General features: G+C 36.4%; 1 non-coding gene across 1 annotated transcript; it reads left to right on the top strand.

Moving 5' to 3' along the window:
* Nucleotides 1–19,565: 19,565 nt before the first annotated feature.
* Nucleotides 19,566–19,668, top strand: LOC133042965 (U6 spliceosomal RNA). Its single transcript, XR_009689658.1, has one exon. It is a non-coding gene; the product is annotated as a U6 spliceosomal RNA (small nuclear RNA).
* The last annotated feature ends 277 nt before the right edge of the window (nucleotides 19,669–19,945 follow it).

Here is a 19,945-nt window from a genome sequence, read left to right as displayed (position 1 = left end):
GTTTATCCTGTTTGGGACTCTCTGGGTTTCTTGGACTTGGGTGGCTATTTCCTTCCCCATTTTAGGGAAGTTTTCAGCTATTATCTCCTCGAGTATCTTCTCATGGCCTTTCTTTTTGTCTTCTTCTTCTGGAACTCCTATGATTCGAATGTTGGGGCGTTTCACAGTGTCCCAGAGGTCCCTGAGGTTGTCCTCATTTCTTTTGATCCTTTTTTCTTTTTTCCTCTCTGCTTCATTTATTTCCACCATTTTATCTTCTACCTCACTTATCCTATCTTCTGCCTCCGTTATTCTACTCTTGGTTCCCTCCAAAGTGTTTTTGATCTCATTCATTGCATTATTCATTTTTAATTGACTCTTTTTTATTTCTTCTAGGTTTTTATTAAACATTTCTTGAATCTTTTCAATCTTTGTTTCCAGGCTATTTATCTGTAACTCCATTTTGTTTTCAAGGTTTTGGATCATTTTTATTATCATTATTCTAAATTCTTTTTCAGGTAGATTCCCTATCTCCTCCTCTTTTGTTTGACTTGGTGGGCATTTTTCATGTTCCTTTACCTGTTGGGTATTTCTTTGCCTTTTCATCTTGTTTAGATTGCTGTATCTGGAGTGGGCTTTCTGTACTCTGGAGGTCTGTGGTTCCTTTTTATTGTGGAGGATTAACCCAGTGGGTGGGGTTAGACAATTGGCTTGTCAAGGTTTCCTGGTTAGGGAAGCTTGCGTCAGTGTTCTGGTGCGTGGAACTTGATTTCTTCTCTTTGGAGAGCAATGGAGTGCCCAGTAATGAGTTTTGAGATGGGTCTATGTGTTAGGTGTGACCTTGGGCAGCCTGTATGTTGATGTTCAGGGCTATGTTCCTGCGTTGCTGGAGAATTTGCGTGGTATGTCTTGCTCTAAAACTTATTGGCTCTTGGGTGGTGGTTGGTTTCAGTGTAGGTATGAAGGCTTTTGGACAGTCACTTATTACTTAAAGTTCCATGTAGTCAGGAGTTTTCTGGTGTTTTCAGGTTTTGGGCTTAAGTCTCCTGCCTCTGGATTTCAGTTTTATTATTCCTGTAGTCTCAGGACTTCTCCAACTATACAGCCCTGATAAGAAAACTTCTAGGTTAATGGCTAAAAGATTCTCTCCCGTTAGGGACACCCAGAGAGGTTCACAGAGTTACATGAAGAAGAGGAGAGAGAGGAGGGAGATAGAGATGAGCAGGAGGAGAAAAAAGGGGACTCAAGAGGAGAGAGACAGATGTACGCAGCTGTCTGTTCCCAGAGTGTTCTCCGTAGCCCAGTCACCTACAAAGATTCACAGAATTGGATTGGGAAGAGAAGGGGAAAGGAGGAAATAGAGGTGTTCTGAGGTAGAAAGCAGAGAGTCAAGATTGGGAGAGAATAATCTTCGGTTTAAAAATAGGGCTTCTCTTCTTTTTTTTTTTTTTTGTAAGGTTATAGTGTATTGAAAATGAAAATTAAGGAGTAGTAGAGGAGTACTAGAGGACTTTAAAAGAAATAAGAGAAAAAGAAAAATAGAAAATAGAAGAGAAAAAGGAAAGAAAAAAAAGAAGAAAAAAGAAAAAGAAAGAAAGAAAAAGAAAAAAAAAAAGAAAAAAAATTTTTTTTCCCCTAATTAAAAAAATCGTAAAAATCTATGGAAATGAAAGTTAAGGAGTAATGGGGGAGTAATAGGGGATTTTAAAGGAAAATAAAAGAGAAAAAATAAAAAAAAAGAAAAAAGTAAAATTATATCTAGGAGTTTCTCTGGAGCTGTTGCGGTCAGTGTGGGTTCGGCTCAGTTTCAGATAGCTCCTCGTTCCAGCTTACGCTTCTCGATATCTACAGGCCCCTTCCGGTGTAGTCCGTGTTTTCTAGAGGGATTTTAATCTGTTGCACCAGTCCCTTCTGGAGCGGTTCCCTTTGTTTATTTGGCTTCTGTTTGCCGGTCTCTTCAGATCCTCATTTCCGCCCTGACACAGGCGGGCGGAGGTGGACTCTTATTCAGGTAGCTAGTTCCGTCGCTCCGCGGGGAGGGGCTGGCGCTGCGGGGAGGGGCTTGCGCCGCGGGGCGGGGCTGGCGCTCCCGGGAGGCGCTGACGCTGCTCTCTCCGTCTGCGCTGCTCAGGCTCCCGGCTGTTCTATATGGAGCGCGCCCCTCGCTGTGAGAGGTTCCAGCCCTTGGGTGTTCCACGAAAGCACGGAACGAAAAGCTGCGCCTGCTCTCTGTGCCTTCCCCGTCAGAGCGGTCCAGGCAGCCAGGGGCTTGGTGGGCGCACTCTCCCCAGGTGTGGCGCGCCCACGCCCTTCCGCGGACCCAGTCTCAGTTTCCGCTGGCGCCAGTCGGGTGCGCGCGCCTTCTGCCCTCCGCGTCCCCAGCCCCAGTCCCCGCCCGCGCCGGTCGGGTGCCTGCGCCCTGTGTCTCGCCGCGACCTTCCCCTCCCCACTGCCTCCTGCCTCTGGCGGGGCTGGGCCGGTCCGCAGCCTGCGAGCTCTTCTCTGGATTTTCTCGGTCTCTTTGTTCTGCGAATGGCCGGCAGTGTGTTTGGGCCGGTTAATTTACTCTCTCTCTTTTGGTCTCCCACAGTTCAAGTTGGCAACTCACAGAAGCTCCCTCCGATTGTCCTCAGGGCACTCAGGCCCGGACCCTACCCCAAGCAATGCCGCCTAAGAGCTCCCGGGACGGATCTCCGTCCTTAGCTCTTTTGTCTCACTTTTTATCTTTTATATTTTGTCCTACCTCCTTTCGAAGACAATGGGCTGCTTTTCTGGGCGCCTGATGACCTCAACTAGCGATCAGAAGTTGTTTTGCGAAGTTTGCTCTGCGTTCAGTTATTCTTTTGATGAATTTGTAGGAGAGAAAGTGGTCTCCCCGTCCTACTCTTCCACCATCTTTCAAGCATATTTTCATGAGATGTTTTTGTTTTTTTACCACAACTCATCAAGAGATAAACTTAGAATTAAAATGACATTTGATAACTTCTTAAATGAAGATAAACAAGCTCATCCTCCAAATTCACCATAGACTTTAAGTCAGTACTACTGTTTCTTTTTTAAGCTTCACTTCATATACATGTTTAATCAGAGAATATTTAAGCTAAAACTGATCTCAGTCACTTAGACCAAGCTTTTGGTTTTAAGCGTGGGGACAGTATCAGATTTGGGGGGAAATTTTGGAATTATAATAAAAATCTAGAGGAATTTTGTCTTGGAGAATAATATCACTACTGATATAACTATGTTCCAGTATTTCTCAGTTCTTTGCACTTCTGTCTAATCTACTAGTTACCTACTCTTTAGCAATTAGTCTATATAATCAACTCTAGCTGCGCTCTTAATTTTTTCAAGTCTTTGGACAGACTCACTTTTTAAAAATCTACTTTTAAACAGCAATTTTAAAACAGATACGGTCAATATTTCACTTCTGTCACACTCATTTTGAAAGGTATGTGCTATAGAAGTGATTTTTTTGAGAGTTCTGACATCAGATGGTAGGCCCTTTGTCATATACCTAAAAGTGTTATGAATAAAAATGCAAAGGTAGATACATACTTGCAGTTTTCTGTTTATGGGGTAGATTGAATTTCAGTTTGGAGTGTAATTTACACCTTTCTAATTTATTGAAGCAAAACACCCCAAGCAAGGAGGAAATCTGGTTTCCTTGATTTCTTGCTGCTCTTCTGTCCAATTAGCTTTTTATTTATTTCTTCCCCATAGCCTAAACACCACACAATTACTTAATTTTATTTTCTAACTCTATTTTCCTTTAGTAGATTCCAAAAAGGAAAATTTCTCACTCTGAATGTAGGATCTTCATAAGTTTGTGATGGATTTTTGTTTGCCCAGTGTGGTCTATCATAGATTATAGTTTATATGTTTTTAATATGTGTTTAATTCTTAGACCAGTTTAACTAGCAAGATAAATATCTCTATAAATGTCAATGATTCATTAGACATAACAGCTGCATCATTAGGCTTGTGGATTTTGTTTTGTTTTGTTTTACTTTTTCTCTAAACAATAGAATAATAATTGTGTAAAAAATTATGTCAAGAATTTATTTCCTATAGTTTCTCTCCCTACCATCTTTTGGAGGGGTCCAACTCAATTTCATACAGATATTAAAATTTATTTCATACCATTGACTGTGTCAATATATGTGTTGATTGTGTATAATTGTACTATTGCTTGATATATTTTATAGGTTTGCTGTCAACCTTTACTTAAATTCCAAGCAGAATTACAGATGACTATAATCTTGTCATGACACAAATAGAGGTGTCTCTCAAAGAGATAACTCCCAAACAATTGAAGTATTTCATCAGTAATTGAAGTGGAGAACTAAGTCTGTTTTAACTTTTTTACTACCACTTGGGGGTAAAAGAGATTAGTGAAGACCAATATCTCTACAAATAACATGAATCTCTATTTTTTCTGTAATTTTACCTATACTGTTAAATCATAAAATCCAAACAATAGAAAATTAATTTTAAATATAGTTACTTAACAGATTAGAACAGAACTGAAGTAAGTAATATAAATTCTATTTCAAAGTGTTCAAAACTCTCTGCCAACCCAGAGTGTTGATTGAAAGAGTGTTTCTAGAGATCTTTATGAAACTGGACAGTTGACATAGGCTCGGATCTGAGTTCTGATGCAGTTTAGTTCAGTCACGCAGTCGTGTCTGATTCTTTGTGACCCCATGGATTGTAGCACGCCAGGCCTCCCTGTCCATCACCAACTCCTGGAGTTCACTCAAACTTATGTTCATCGAGTCGGTAATGCTGTCCAACCATCTCATCCTCTGTCATTCCCTTCTCCTCCCACCTTCAATCTTTTCCAACATCAGGGTCTTTTCAAATGAGTCAGTTCTTTGCATCAGGTGGCCAAAGTATTGGAGTTTCAGCTTCAGCATCAGTCCTTCCAATGAACATTCAGGACTGATCTCCTTTAGGATGGACTCGTTGGATCTCTTTACAGTCCAAGGGACTCTCAAGAGTCTTCTCCAACACCACAGTTCAAAAGCATCAATTCTTCAGCACTCAGCTTTCTTTATAGTCCAACTCTCACATCCATACATGACCACTGGAAAAAAACCACAGTTTTGATGCAGTTTAAGGCCTCAATAAACTGGTAGAAGAGGAACAGCTTCTGGTTCACAGCTTTATCACAACTGAAACCTCTGCATTTTGCACAGCACACTCCATTCAATATTATCATGAAGAGACATGATATTGTATGGAGACACTAAGAGGATCCAAGGAAAGAGAAGTAGTATGCTTTGGATTCTAAACTATCTATCCCACACTCATTTATTAATATATTGCAAGTAAATTACTTATTGGGTTTCTGTTTTCTGCGGTGTTCTAGTAGACATAAAATCACCAAGTCTCTTCTGTTATCAGGACTCTCAAAGAATCAGATTTTGTTTTTGTTTTAGTATTTAAATGCATGTCTTTGAGATGTGTCCAAGACATAAGGAAGAATATTCAGTGTCAACCGGTCTGTGATAATCCAGATTTTATACATAAACATTGTCATATTTTATTTCAGTGAAAAGAATTCTTATGTACTTCTATATCAATCTGGTTACAATGAAAACAATGACGTCTTTTTTATGACTTCCTATTGCCTTTCCTTGTGCTTCCCTAGTGGCTCAGATGGTAAAGAATCTGCCTGTAATGCAGGGGACCAGTTTAGAACTTTGGGTAAGGAAGATTCCCTGGAGAAAGGAAAGGCAAATCCATTCTAGTATTCTTGCCTGGAGAATTCTATGGACAGAGGAGCCTGGTGGGCTGTAGCGCATGGGGCTGCAAAGAGTCGAACCTACTAAGTGACTCACACACACTCACATGCATAGCCTTTGTCTTAACTGGTTCTTGAAGATTAAAAAAAAAAAAAAAAAGATCATTTCTGAAACAAACAAACAAATAAAATCATTTTTGCCTTCCAACAGAATATAGCTCTTTGACAATGAAATTAAGCTTATTTGATATGTCAAATATTCTGTTACTATGATGTTTTCATTTTTGTATCCCTTAACTAACTGAGAATCTATGCTACTGTTGATTTGTAGAAAATGTTCTTAATATATTGCTGTCAATATAGAAATCCAGAGTCTGGCCAGTCCTCAGAACATTTAATGGAGCTAGGGAACCCTCTGGGTAAATATCTGTATCTGTACTTCATCATTCAGGCAATGTTGACAAGTTCATTGAAGCAGACATTTTTACTGCACTTAATATGTTTGCTTCTTTCCATCTCTATGTTCATCCATATGTTTTTTGATAATAAGAACTGAAGAAAAGCTAGGGTTTCAGCCTGGGTAAGTCTATTCTGAGTGATCCATTTCACTATGATCCACATGTCCTTCTAGTTACCTTCATTGTGTCATTAGACTTCCCAGGAGAATACTGAAGGGGGTACATTTCCTGTCTTCTGAGTTACAGTAGATATGGAACTAACTCTCATACCATCATCTTGTTTCCAGTGAGGATGAACTTGAGTGGCATAGTTATAGAGTGGCTCTTATGGGTTAATTAAAATCTAGATGAAAATTAAAAATTAAAAAGAATTCATTTGAATCAGTTCTAATGAGATGGATGAAACTTGAGCCCATTATACAGAGTGAAGTAAGCCAGAAAGATAAACACCAATACAGTATACTAACGCATATATATGGAATTTAAAAAGATGGTAACGCTAACCCTATATGCAAAACAGAAAAAGAGACACAGATGTACAGAACAGACTTTAGGTCTCTGTGGGAGAAGGCGAGGGTGGGATGTTCTGAAAGAATAGCATAGAAACAAGTATACTATCAAGGGTGAAACAGATCACCAGCCCAGGTTGGATGCATGAGACAAGTGCTCAGGGTTGGTGCACTGGGAAGACCCAGAGGGATGGGATGGGGAGGGAGGCGGGAGGGGGGATCGGGATGGAGAACACATGTAAATCCATGGCTGATTCATGTCAATGTATGGCAAAAACCACTATAATATTGTCAAGTAGTTAGCCTCCAACTAATAAAAATAAATGAAAAAAATAAAAATAAAATAAAAAAATGAAATCTAGATGAAAGATGAAAAGTTGTATCTTTCTCATCTGTGAACAGGGAGAAAAATGAGTACTCTTTAAGTTTGATTATTAAGGCTTTCAAGCTTTGTCAGATAATATATTTTTATTCTTTTAATACATTCTACATGCACTGGTCAATACTTTTTTCGTGAAGTTAGGAAGACATTCACAAACTTGATAATATACTCAATCTTGGTATTTATTTAAGTTTTAAGTAAATACTTAGCATTGTTAATACAGCTGGTTTCCCTTTGTAATTAGTAAGAGCATCATCTTATTAGATGCTCAAAAGCTGCTTCTGCTTCCTCAGAATATAAATAAATTTATTTTTCAAGTTGATTGGCATAATTATATTTTCATATTTGAAACAGCAGCAGCTACTGTTTTAAGCTTTTAGTTCTCTGTAATATATCCTGGCAAAACTCTTGACAATGTGTTATAGTCACAGCACTTTTCACTTTGGTTTTAAAATGGAATTAAGGCCCAATATGCTAGGATTTTTATTGTGTGTAATGAATGAATTTCTATGTATCTATTTTAGAAAGTGAAAATGTTAGTCACTCAGTCATGTTTGACTTTTTGCAACCTCATGGACTGTAACCTGCCAGGCTCCTCTGTCCATGGAATTCTCCAGGGAAAGATATTGGAATGGGTAGCCCTTCCTTTCTCCAGGGGATCTTCCTGACCCAGGAATCAAACCTGGGTCTCCTGTATTGCAAGCAGATACTTCCCCTCTGAGACACCAGGAAAGCCCATCTATTTTAAAGTGTTACTAGCTATTTCTCATTCCGGAGATAGCTGAGAAAATAATCACTCAAGTAATACCCAGTAGAGCTTAATACTTTGTAAAAATCCAGTTGAAAAAAGTTGGATTTAAGTATTTCCAAACTTTTTTTAGAAATCAGAATATTTTTTCCTCAAATAATATGTTATGTTAAAGCCAGAATGGAATAATGAGTAATGTCCTTTTGCAATAATGAGTTAAATTTTCTCAGAAAAAGAAACATAATATATATTCACAGCTCCAGAAAAATAAATCAAGTGGTAGCTAGTTCTGGAATTATGGAATAGATATACTTTTTTCCCTCTTCTTTCTATTAAGTACAATTCAAAGCTCTAGATATTACATATTTAAAAAAGAAACATAGAAAGACTGGAAGGTGGAAAGATGAAGGCAGACCAGCTAGTGACATTGGGACCCAAACAATGACACAGTGGTGAGTTTACCAGATATTCTTTTTGTTTCATATAACCAAACTTGGAGCTAAAGAAGGTGGTGACCTGGAAATACCAGCAAATACAAACCATAAAGGGTCCATTGAAAGGCTATTCTCACTGCCAAATCTTAGCAAAATGGTAGCCCAGTAAGGGTCTTCCCAAGTAACTCAGTGGTAAAGAATCTGCCTGCCAATTACAGGAGATGTTGGTTTGATCCTTGGGTCAGGAAGAGCCCCTGGAGGAGGAAATGGTAACCCATTCCAGTATGCTTGCCTGAAAAAGCCCACAGACAGAGGAGCCTGGCAGCTACAGTTCATGGGATCACAAAGAGCTGGACATGACTAAGCGACTGAGCACACAATCCAGTAAAACAAAAAAAATGTTTAGGCAGTAACCACTATATGCCAACCAAAAGACCACAGAACAAATGACCCACCCCCAGTCATGGCAGCAAAGGCTGATTGACGATCCCAGACTTCCACACTTACCAGAAGAAAATGAGATGCCTCAATCCATCTGCTAGTGTGATGTGAGACAAGATCAGGTATCGGGCTGTGGATCATCCCTGACAGTTGGTAATGAGCCCTCTAACACTTTGGTGTAAATACTGCACTGAGGGGATCCTGGAATTCCAAGGTTACACATCAGTAACAAGGTACTTCTCTCTCCACAGTGGAGTAATAGCAGAGGAGGACTAGTGTAATGCCAGAAATGTTGCATTGTTTAGTGTTAATGAAGCCACATCACCATTTCTGCAGGGCTGCTGGAATGATGTTAATGAAGGCCAAGTGAGGAATACCAACAAGGTGCTCCTACTTCTTCCATTCAAAGAGGGGCCAGTGGAGGCCCAGTGAGGGACATGAACTCCCACCCCTACTCTACAATAATGACCCATTTCCTTGAGTCTCAAAGGAGGCCCTGGGGAAAGCTGTACTACATTTACTGCCACCTGGCAGGAGGGAGCTTTTGTCTTCTTCTTCCCTTGTTAGAGAAGCGTCAAAGGAAGCCATCCAAAACTGATTTAAATAAGATCCAGAATCCCATTACATAATGCCTAAGTGCTCAGGCTTCAATATGAAACTGTCAGACAAGAACTAAGAAGATCTCAAGCTAACTGGGAAAAAGAAAAAAAGGCACTCAATAGATGCCAACACCAAAATGACAGAGATGTTAGAATTATATAAAGAGTTAAAAGCAGTCATCATAAAATTCCTTCAGTAGACAATTACAAAGGTGTTTAAAACTAATCTGAAAAATAGGAAATGTCTACAAATGGATATTTTAAAACTGATAAACACAATAATTGAAATAAACACTCAAACAAATGTGCTCAAAAGCAGAAGGGGACAGAGGAAGAATCTGAGAAGTCAAAGAACAATAGAATTATCCAATGTGAGAAACAAAGAAAATACACTTAAAAAATGAACACAGTTTCAGAGACCTCTGAGACATTGATGATAGAGTTAACATTTGTGTCGTTAGAGTCCAGATAGAAGAGGGGGAAGTGGGGAAATGAAAAAGTAATTGGAAAATAATGGCTGAAATAAGTTCCCAAATTTGGCAAAAGACATATTAATACATTTACAGATTCAAGAAGTTGAGCTAAATGGGATAAATCCCCCAAATCCAAAATAAGACACACTATATTCAAACTTCTGAAAACTAAATCCAAAGACAACATTTGAAAACATCAAGGGAGAAATGATACCTTATCTAAAGAAGCAGAACAGTTTGACAGCAGTTTTCTTGTTAGAAACTATGAAAGTTTAAAGGAAGTGGCACAATATTTTTCGAGTGTTGTAAGAAAACTGTCAGCTAGTTATCTTAAGTCCAGTGACAGTATACTTCAGAAATGCAGGGACTATCCAGACAAAGGAAAGCTAAAAGAATTTTTGCCAGCAGACCTACACCAAAAGAAGGACTGAAGGAAGTTCTATAAACAGGAAAGAATGATAAAGAAAGAAATTTGGGAACATCATAATGGAAGAAGGAATAGAGTAGGCAAAAATATGGAATTATATAATAAACTTTCTCTCTCCACGTTAGTTTTCCAAATAATGCTTGATGGGTGGAACAAAAGTTATAATACCACTTGACATGGCCATAAATATATGTAGAGGAAATATTTGACAATTATATTATAAATGAAGGAGGATAAAGAGATGTAAAGTGAAGTAAGGATTCCACACTTCACATGAACTGGTAAAATGATATCACCAGTAAACTGTGTTATGTATATATAATATTTTGAGAAACCATTGAAAAAAAACACAAAAAGATACACTCAAAAATCCCATACATAAATCAAATTGAAATTCTAAAGAAAAGTTGAAATATCCCATAAAAAGAACATTTAAAAAAAGGAGAGAAAGTAAAATATAGAAAAATAATAAAAAATACAAAAATTATAGACTTAAGCATTAATATATTAATAATAATTAAATCAAACAAATGATCTAAATGCATCAATTAAGAAAAACAGAGACTGGCAGAATTCATTTTAAAACATGATGCAACTATATAAAGTCTACAAGAAACTAATTTAAATATAACAATGGAAACAGGTTAAACTGGAAGGATGGCAAAAGTTATATCATATAAATATTAATAGAAAAACCCAGAATTGACTAAATTAAAATTACTAGAGATCAGCTATGAAGAATAGTAATCAAAAATGTGTATGCACCAGGAACAGAGCTGCAAAATATATGAAGTAAAAACTAATAGAACTAAAAAGAGATGTAGACAAATTCACAACTATAGGTAAAGATTTCAGAGACCTTCTCTCAACAGTTGATAGAAGAACTAGATAGAAAATCAGCAAGAGAAAAACTCAGTGGTGCCCATGGAGCATATACCAAAATAATCCATACACTGGCCACAGAACAAGCATCAGAAATTTAATTTGAGGTTTAATAATTGATTTCATATAGAATGTGTTAAAAACTCAGCATTCAAAAAACTAAGATCAAGGTAATCGGTCCCATCACTTCATTGCAAATAGATAGGGAAAGAATGGAAACAATGACGGATATTATTTTCTCGGGCTACAGATTCACTGCAGATGGTGACTGCCATCATGAAGTTAAAAGACACTTGCTCCTTGGAAAAAAAGCTATGACAAACCTAGTCAGCATATTAAAAAGCAGAGACATTACTTTGCCAACAAAGGTCCATATAGTCAAATATATGGTTTTTCCAGTAGTCATGTATGGATGTGTGAGTTGGACCATAAAGAAAGCTGAGCACTGAAGAACTGATGCTTTTTTTTTTCTTTCTATACTTTTAATTTTTTTTTCATTTATTTTTATTAGTTGGAGGCTAATTACTTTACAATATTGTAGTGGTTTTTGTCATACATTGACATGAATCAGCCATGGATTTACATGAATTGATGCTTTTGAGCTATGGTGTTGGAAAAGACTCTTGAGAGTCCCTTGGACTGCAAGGAGACTAAACAAGTCAATCTTAAAGGAATTCAATCCTGAATATTCATTGGAAGGACTGATGCTGAAGCTGAAGCCCCAATACTTTGGCCACATGATGCAAAGAACTGACATTGGAAAAGACCCTGACACTGGGAAAGATTGAAGGCAGGAGGAAAAGGGGATGACAGAGGATGACATGGTTGGGTGACATCACCGACTCAATAGACCTGAGTTTGAACAAGCTCCGGGAGTTGGTGATGGACAGGGTAGCCTGGTGTGCTACAGTCCATGGGGTCTCAAAGAGTCGGACCTGACTGAGAGACTGAACTGAACTGACTGATAATGTGTTCTCTGGCTACAAATGAACCAAACTAGAAATCAATGGTAAAAGTATAATAGGAAAATATCCAATCACTGAGAAACTAACCAATACACTGCATCAAAAAGGGAACAAAATTTTTAAAAATACACTGAACTGAATGAAAATACAATATGCCAACATTTGTTTGGCACAGCTACAGCAGTACTGAGAGTGACATTTATATCACTAAATTCATATATTAGAAAAGCTTATAATCTAAACTATCTCAAGAACCTAGAAAAACAAAAGCAAAATAAACCCAAAGCAAGTCACCAATCATGCCTAGTGTCATTTAATATGGACGTGTGCCAAAATTAAATACTATCTTACTATAATGTATAATTGTGTTCCCTGCTGAAGGGTGCGTCTCATCAAATATATCTAGTGATAGAAGACAAATATTACTAACTGCATCATCAACTTAAAATTAACTCACACATGTTTTTCTCTTGCCTTTTCAGAGGTAAAATGTTTTCAAAGTACAACATTGTATACACACTTTCCCTGATGGCTCAGTGGAAAAGAATCTGCCTATCAAGTAGGAGACTCGGATTCAGTTCTTGGGTAGGGAAGATCTTCTGGAGAAAGAAATGGCAACTCACTCCAGTATTCTTGCCTAGGAAATCCCATGGACAGAGAAGCCTGGTGGGCTATAGTCCAAGGGGTCACAAAAGAGTCAGACATGGCTGAGCAACTAACAGCAACATCAACACACATTTTCACCACATATGTACTTGTCTATTCAATTAGTAAAATGCATTTGCACACGCAGTACAAACTTGTTTAGGCAGAAAAACAACCATTGTATTTAGGCTCCTTTAGTTTACGGATAGTAAAAAAAGTCAGTGATTCTAGAAATATACCATCTTAACCAAATGAAGACAAATTAAACAATAAAGTTTTGTACTACATAATGAATTAATTTTATTTTAACAAATCTTGAAGAAAGTATGTGCTATGATCTCTAGACTAAAATGTATTTAAAAAATAAAAATAAAGACATTGTCTCACATTTGAAAATTGGTGTCAAATTAAGTGACTAAATTAGAGTTTCTATGATGACATACTTTTCTACTTCACATATTCAAGAGCAATGTAATGGCACAAAGGAAACTTTTCTTTGAATACTTGAAAAACAATATGGCATTCAATGCCTTCAAAGTTATCCCTTTATCTCTGACCAGGGTGTGTGCCAAAGAAAATTAAAAGAAGAAAGTAAGTGAATACCACAATGGGCAACATGATTTGGTAAAGATCACAGTTTGAGTTATATCAGTTATGCCTTATTGAAAACCATAAGACAATGGTAAAGCTATTTACATATGAGCATTGCTGAAACATTCTTCTTTGCTTTTCATTGGATCCTAGGGAAAATTATGTAATTATTAAGCATAATGATGCTTTTTTAATGAAATCGTTTCATAGGATCAAAAGACAGGCTGCTGAATTTCTTATTCTTTCATTTTTTTGTCCATCAAGCAAAAGTAATTGCTTTCTGTTTATTCTTTGCCTATTCTATGAAACTTATTTTGAAGGTAGTCATACAAAATGCTGGCATGGACAATAAGAGGTACTTTGTAGGGTAGGTGTTATTTAATTAAATATAAAAAGCAAATTTAAAATAATATGCTCACAATAATGAGACAGCTCTAATTGAAGGCCACTAGAGTGCTTTTAGCACACTCCTCAGCATCGAGCAGCCATGGCAAAGTAGCTGTTCCTTCACAAACCATCTTTCATCAGTCCTGTCTCTTATCCTGAGAGACATATTCAATATAATTATATCTTCCATTTCCCCATTTGTCTTTAATTGGTTAGAATACTATCAATTGTCTGAAATGGGGGTCCTTTAAGTATATATATATATATATATATATATATATGTTTAATTTATATATTAATATATACACATATATTTGAAGATGTAGAAGAGCCAGAGAGAATATTACAATCTCAAATTGCATCTTTCTTTTATTAAGACAATAAAATACAACTCAGAATATTTTTGAGTCACCATCATTAAATTATTAGCTCAATATTACAGAAACAATAGAGCAGAACACTGAGGTTATTAAACAGTATAGATCTAGATTATCAACTTAATAAAAAAATCAAATTTTTGTTCAAAATTAAAGAACTGTATAAATGTTTCCTTTGCCAAATTCTACTACATCCTCTTCCATGTTCCGAGTTATATTTGTCAATGTTGGAACATATTTAACACCAAATTTAGATATCTTTGAGTTATGCTGTCTTGAATACTAATATCTTTCAGCCAATTTGCATTTAGATACTACTATTAGCCAAAGAGTTATTGATCTGTTAGGTATTAATTCAATGATCAACATAAATACTCTTCGTAGAGCTATAATTACACAGCTAAGTGGATGCTTTCTCTTGAAAAGATTTTAAAACTATTTTAGTGGTATAACAGGATCAGCACAATACCTCCAAACCAGCACCCTGGGACATTAATAAATGTAAAGTTTTAAAAGATTCCATGGGCAAATAAGTTAAGCAAATACAAAATTAAATACACTCTTGTTTTAGCGTAGTATGTCTCAGAATTTTTATTATGTTGATGAGTATATTAAGTGGGGCAAACATTTAGAAATGCTAATCTTTCAATAGGATTAGTGAAAAGAAGATTTCTATGAGTAAATATATATAAGAATTATTCCCTTTTCCAACAGATGTAAACAGAAGTGTCTGACAAAGTCGTCTGGCCCAGGACATAAGAATAATGCATTTAAAAGAATCATCTGCTGCACATTTTTCATTTGTTGTGGTATTTGATCCAAACTATTTCATGTCTCCCATTTAACTTTTGAATAAAAAATTAAAGCTAAAAGCAGGTTTAGTACAGGAGAAGAGCTGCAGAGGGCCAGAGCTAAGCCAGTGGGCTCTATTTTTGAAGCAGCCTTTTATTTCTGCATCTCTGATATCCAAGGCATAGCTTTCAAAAACACTTCTCTTGTGACTAGGTTGCTTTTATCTTTCCCATTTTATTAAAGGAGTTAAATGGAAGGTATTCTGAAACTCCAATTTAGCTTTTATTTTTCAATAAAAATGACAGTCGAAAAACAGTATAACCACAGGAGAGGCAGGGCAACCTGGCACAGAGGGGGTGGATGCCCGCTGAGCTGGGACTACAAAGTGTTTGGATAACACACTCACCAGGCTTTCTAAATAGCTTGGTGAGACACTGTCAGAGGAGGGCAAATAATGGTCTTTATCTTTGAATTCATCCAGCTCTTTCTACTGTCATGAAATTTTTATTTAACGAAATCTAAAAAGAAGACCATTTGAATATGGTTCTTAAATACTCCAATGCACTTATTTGGATTTGATGTGCCTTTATGCCATAACTTAGAAAGTATAAATTTCTCATCTTCATTATAAGTAGAATAGGCTATCCCCAGGCTTCTCCCATTAATCATACTGCTCATTTGACAGTATATCCGTAAGTAATATTTACTGAATTTATAGTGAAGTCCCAAGTTGTGAGCATGAACTGCCTCCATAAATAACCTTCTAAAACATCATGTGTTTAGAAAAGGTTTGAGATTGTCAAAAGTGCCATAAACCTTGAATAATTTTAAAATAAAATCTCAAAACAGGCAGTGATTTCTAAAATATACCGTAGATATATTAATATAACTGATAGAGAAGAACATGCAGCATTGGTTTATTTTTTGCCAGCATCATGCAGGGTTAAGGTGCTCCTGTTCACTTGTTTATTTTAAAGATGGTGTGTGTTCATTGATGATATGATGATACTAATACTTGGTAGATTATGGTGTGGAAGTTCATATTGAATCCAATATAACTTGGAATTACACAGAACAAATTATGTTAATATTGTTAGTCTTATTTTTCAAAATCTTAAATGAGAAAGGAATTTACATTAGTATTGATCAATAGAGATCTAGAGGTAAATGATAGAGGTCGAGATGAAAGAAGGGGAGATCTTTCCATAGTATATTTTGGGAGAGGCACAGAGTCAACAGCTCAGATTTGTGGGTCTACTATCCTAAGCTGTAAATTCCATGATCTGAGGAGCAGATCTTAATGTTCTGCCTGGCTTTGCCTTGCTCCTGGGTGGAGATATTCTGAACTGATTTAAAGCTGAATAACACTGGGTTTTGCAGTGAGTGGTCCCCTCCAAGTCTTTTCACTTAGATGCGCCAAGTAAAAATATTAGTGAAAATGATTTTCTATAAGAAACATGAAATGAGATACTTAAAAAGCTTCAGAAATGTAATAAGTGTGCCCTAATTGTTAGATGTTATTAAAATGTGACATGGAGGGTCTTCTTCACATTCACACAGTTATCAGATTAATACATTAGCACGTTGACCTCTCATTCTGAAATTAGTAGTAGCTGCTCTAGAGACATAAATGCTAATCTAGTCTCCTTTTTACCAGTAGTTACAAGTTCATCAAAATACAAAAATAACTAGAAGGTTATAATAGATTTGGGCTGAGAGCATGGGAAGTTCCATGATAACAATGTCTGAATCTTCAGGGTGTCTTCCACATCACTTTAGAGGTATGATTTCCTGGTTTTCCATTGGTTTCCCTTTTATCTGAACCAGATTAACCAATAGATTTCACTTGATAAACTTCTGTTGAATTTGTGACTAGATAAATTGTTTTGACAAGTACGCTTTGTGAAAAGTGTTTAAAAGGTGGCTTTGTATTTACAACAAAAGAACTGTCCCCATATTTAAAATACATTTATAAATCTGAATATTTTAAATTTACAATTAGTTGCATCAAATTACTGAAACTCATAATGCATCAAGAAAAAAATGTTAATATGTTGTTACATTTTTGGTAACTGTTTAAAGTTAAAGAAAACAGACATGCCAAGTAGATAATACCTAACTTCCATTAGAGAAATAAGATTAACTGTTACACGCCTTTTTTCATAATGAAGAAAGCCATCTGCTTTATCCAAAAAGATTCCTGGAATTGTAATTCTTATTTGGCTCCTTTATTATAGTTTCCATTTGGTAACATTGACTAATTAATAGATTGATTGCATTTTGTCTATTTTGACTTTACAGAAAGAAAGCTTCTTGAGAGATGTGATAACACCAGAAATGGTATTCCAAAGGCCCTGTGATTGCATGACCTGGAGATAACTCATTACTGAGGCAGAAAGAGTTGCTATTAAGGATGGAATATAAGATGCAGAACCTTTATGACTATGTTAAAAAAAACATTTATACTTCAACATATCCTACTGCTCACTGTCCCAGGAAGTGGAAAAATAGATTTATCATCTAGATAATTCAGATTAACCTTTCCCTTTGCCAGAATTGTTTGGAAAATTATATCAATTTTCTTTGCTCAAATTAGAAAGCTTTTTTTTCCTGAAATTTGAGACATTGTTTTGACCATTTGAAGACATTCAGAAACTCCTCTGCCCTTTTTAAATTCAACATCATTATTAGAAAGTGTGCTTTCTGTTATACTTAGCACTTACACTGAGCTTAATTTCTAAACAAGTTCAAGTTTTATTTTATTATGAAAATAATATATGGTCATTGGAAAAAATCAACCAATGCAGACATGTATAAAGTAAAAATGCATGCATGCATTGTCACTCAGCTGTGTCTGACTCTTTGTGACCCTATGGACTGTAGACCATCAGGCTCCTCTGTCCATGGGATAATCCAGGCAGGAATACTGAAGTGGGTTGCCATGCCCTTCTCCAGGAGATCTTCTTTACTTAGGGATTTAACTCATTTCTCCTATGTCTCCTACATTGGAGGCATATTCTTTACCCACTCAGCCATTTGGGAAGCCCTCAGGATAAAAGTTAAGGCATCCATATTCAAACACCCCTACCCTGATACTGTCCCCAAGTGGCTCAGTGGTAGAGAATCCACCTATCAATGCAGGAGATGCAAGAGACAAAGGTTAAATCCCTGGGTCAGGAAGATCCCCTGGAGTAGGAAATGGCAACCCATTCTAGCCTTCTTGCCCAGAAAGTCCCATGGACAGAGGAGCCTGGCGGGCTACAGTCCAGGAGGTCACAAAGAGTCAGACATGACTGAGCACAAAAAAAGAAGAAAAAAAAGACCCTACTACTCTCCCTAGAACTAGCCACAGTCAGCATTGTTAAGATCACTTCTCTAGACATTTGACAGTTCAATACATCTTCATGGGTGTATACTAAATAGTTTATACATATAAATCGGTACAGATATTTTTCTACTTCTGGCTTTTTTAGATAACACTACATTTTGGAAATCTCTCCATGTCAGCACAATGAAAACTGCATAAAGTGACAAAGCATTGAAGTACCAAAATTTATTAAGCAACTCTGTATTAAGTTGTGCTAGTTTCTTGAAGATTCTGCTAATCACAAGAAACAGTGGTCACCATGAAGGATTTTGGTGTTTTTCTAGATATGAGGAGAGACAAGAATCATAAAATCAGTTCCTAAGAATATCTAACTATCTAAAACCTGCCCTATCAATTTTCTAGGACCACAAAGTGCATCATTTCTGCTCTTCACCCTGAACTCCTTCAGGGGGTGATGGAGATAGCAGCTGCAGCAGGACATGATTTAATCCTTGAAGAGGTAGATCGCGAGCACCCACGGCAAGGGCCAGTGTGTAGCTGACAATGCTCAAGAAGCAATAACTTATTCTGTATTTCTGGCATTATACCTGTTCTTTGTAAATCTCTCTTTCCACAGAATAAATAATCATCATACTTCTTTTTATATTTGTTGTGCCCTTGAGTATTTATATTTATTAATTTCTCTACTATATGGTGAGGTGTTATCATTATTATCACATAATAAATAAGCTGCTTTAAATTATTTACATTGAGTTTTATTTTACTATTTCTCTTCTTAAAACTATTTTTGAAAATCTGTTTTTTACTTAGACTACAGTATAATACATCTGAGGAAAGCTACTTATTTTAATGAGAGGCAAAAAAATTATACTAACTTTCTTGGAAATATTTGAATTGTGTATAGGAGTACCTTTCCCTAACTTCCTATTTCTCCTCTCTCTCTTTTTTGTCTTTTTTTTTTTTTTTTTGACCAATGTTCAATTATCTCTTTAAGGACCTACAGTTTAATGATAATTGAATTATCTTAGATAAGATAAACCACTCCCTAGGAATCAATATATTATCTGCTCTTGGCTTCCTAATTTAAGCCCACAGCAGAAGAGGCAATAGTTTTCTTTGATTATGCAAAGTTTTAGCCTAGAGGAAAAAGTAAAGAAAGTAGGAATAACATCTGAAGGTTGAAAGGTAGTTTCTGTTTGTTCAAGATTCTGGTTAATCCATACAGTTTTCAAGCGCTTATTACTGAATTTAAATACAGTTGGGAGAGAGATCCCTTTGAGATGAGATGTAGCCATTGGTTCCTATTCCAAAAGGATTCTATTCCTTCAAGAGGAATCCACTACAGTGCAATTGATTTCTTTCCTATATTCTAATCGTCTCATGTCAAAAAAATAAAATGTGGTTGCTTCAGCAGCATATATACTAAAATTGGAATGATGCAGAGAAGATTAGTATGGCCCCTGTGCAAGGGTGACATGGAAACTCCTGAAGTGTTCCAAATTTTTCTTTGCGTCATTGTAAGGCAGAAGCAAGCACAACACTGTAAAGCAATTATCCTTCAATTAAACATTTTTTTTAAAAATAAAAATAATTATCAAAAACAAAACAAAATTACTGAGAACTCTACAAACTGTCTCTCTTTCTCCTATTTTAATATCCTTTGATTTCCATTCATAATGTGTTAGGAGTCTGTTCATGTGTCGCTATACCTTTTTATGCACTCACTCCCATGATCATTGCAGCACTATTTGCAATAGCCAAGACATAGAAACAACCAAAGGG

Source organism: Dama dama, chromosome 21 (assembly GCF_033118175.1).
Source record: "Dama dama isolate Ldn47 chromosome 21, ASM3311817v1, whole genome shotgun sequence".
Lineage (NCBI taxonomy): Eukaryota > Metazoa > Chordata > Mammalia > Artiodactyla > Cervidae > Dama > Dama dama.
The sequence above is the reverse complement of the archived record's forward strand: the minus strand, read 5'-3'. Positions and strand labels throughout refer to the sequence as shown.